The sequence below is a fragment of the Pinus tabuliformis genome, chromosome Q (genome assembly GCF_031772625.1).
Source record: "Pinus tabuliformis cultivar Carrire ecotype Pingquan chromosome Q, CPIR1, whole genome shotgun sequence".
NCBI classification, from domain to species: domain Eukaryota; kingdom Viridiplantae; phylum Streptophyta; class Pinopsida; order Pinales; family Pinaceae; genus Pinus; species Pinus tabuliformis.
Genome location: NC_142296.1, coordinates 567,217,049 through 567,219,307, shown reverse-complemented (window position 1 = coordinate 567,219,307; position 2,259 = coordinate 567,217,049).

The window sequence follows — 2,259 nt, the reverse complement described above, 5'->3', positions numbered from 1 at the left end:
CTTGATTAGATATAAGAGGTCGGCCAATCCAGTTTGAGTTTTGGATTGTTTATGGTAGGTTATCTATCACAAGTTTTAAGGAAATATGTGATAAGCCAGTTGGAAATGTATTTGTTTTGTTTATACAGGTTTCTTTTATATTTGTTACTCAGGGGCATGATGTCATGTTCTAGAGATACCTTGTCCATGTATCTTTACTATCTCGTAAAATGCAAGTTGAATGCTAATCATGCAAGAGTCCAGTGATTCTTTGGAAACTCATGTAGCAAATGGGTGATTGGTGTGCCCTGCATGACAATGCTACCTTGCGTTTATTAATAAGCTTTATCGTTGTATTGAACTCTTGTATTTGGTGCCTCCAGAATTATTAATTTCCAACCCTTATTGCGATGTGAATGATTAGTATTTGTCATTTGGTATGCATAACAAGCTTTAACTTCTTTTGATAATAAAAAATGCAGGCTGCATACTGGCATTTGCCTCTCAATTGGACTATTTAATGGTTATTTTCCACAAGTAAATAAACAGTTTTCATTTCAGATGGCGTTTTCTCTTTGAAACTGTGCCTCTGGACAACAACCTGCTAACTTAACTGAACATTCATAAAGCTCTGCCAAATCTTAGTAGTTCATGGCCTATTTTAAATTCTATCAAACTTATTCGAACTAACACAGTATTTACTTAAGCGGGGTCATTTCACACTGCTTAGTACAATAGAATGATCTTTCTTGAAATAGAATAAGTACTTCAAAAAAGTACCTATGAATTTTACTCATAGTTATTTGACTTTAACCTTAACAGAATCCTCTGCGGAATCCCTATATGTCTTCTGGTACAATGTGTCTCTTGTTTTAACCAAAAAAAAAAAAAAAAGAAGCAAAAAGGGCATCCTGGCCTTACAGAGCCCGACATTAGAAACTGCCAATGTCAAGTATAGTAGCTCTGCTATCCACCTAAGGAACCTTGAAGGTATATTTTCAGGGAGCAAACGCTCAGCTCCCGCGATAGCCTGCAAACAATGTTTTAATTTAGAATAGAAATATCATGGTAAATTGGTATAAGAATATTAGTATAAAAATATAAGCCTAAATATTCGCAAAGGCTAATTCTTCATGTGGCATAATCAATTAGCCATGTTATCTTGCTACATGATGCAAAAAAATGACCCATGGATCCTAATACTTTTTAGGGCTCTTTTTCAATTCAATAGGCTTTCTTCTTCTTCTTCTTCTTCCTGAGATGGTAAAGATAATGACTCAAGAATGACTCTAAGCTTACTAGATAACCAAATTCTCAACATACCTTGCAATGCATATTTGTTACACCTCTATTATAGACCAAGACAAATGTAACAAATCAATGTACACTAGTGCATCAATATGATTGTTTTCACATAAGGCTTGATCATTAAAAGGACATTAAGGTTTGTACCTTTTGGGACAATTGCTAGTATAGTCAACATCAGAGAAAATACAAACGACCCAGAATATGAGAGAAAATACAAATGACCTAGATCCATTAAAACCTTGAAAGTTTGTTCATGAACTCTCTGAATCTGGTATAAAATGTGTGCTGTATTTGAAACTTCAATTTGCCATTAAATTAATGGGACATGAATTCCCACAAAGCAGTTCAAAAATGTGCAATTAAGTTGAGCTTTCATCTTGTCATTCAATTGATGGACACTCAATATTAAATATAAGATAAATATATAGGAGTAGCATGTGAGTGTTAGATTTATAAAGAAGATTCTTTTTATTATTAATAAAAATATAGATAGTTAGTTTCATTTTAAAGGGTTATAAATATGAGTTATAAATACAAGACTTAATAGGTTGTAAATATTTGAAGTGTTGTAAATATGAGTTATTAATTGTTTTTACTCAAAATCTGATAAATAGCAATTTAGCAATTTCTTTTTAATTGAGTGACTTAAATTCATGTTTTTTTAGGTTGAAGGTAAAGCCACTAAAGTGCAAAAATTGTGATGCCAATAATTAGAGGGATTGTCATCATGGGGTGATAAGAAATTTAATATTCCAAGAAGAGGAGGTAGTAGTATATTCTAAATAAATTAGAAATGCAACAACATAAATGTTTGCAACAAATTTAGAGAGATCCACCTTGTTGAATAATGCACACACTACATGGATAATGGATTTCCGCACTTTATGCCTTACGGCGTTTTCTTTGCAACATCTGGTGCAAATGCTAGTTACTCCCATTTCGAGCGCATGAGTTATTCTACAGGGCCATTAT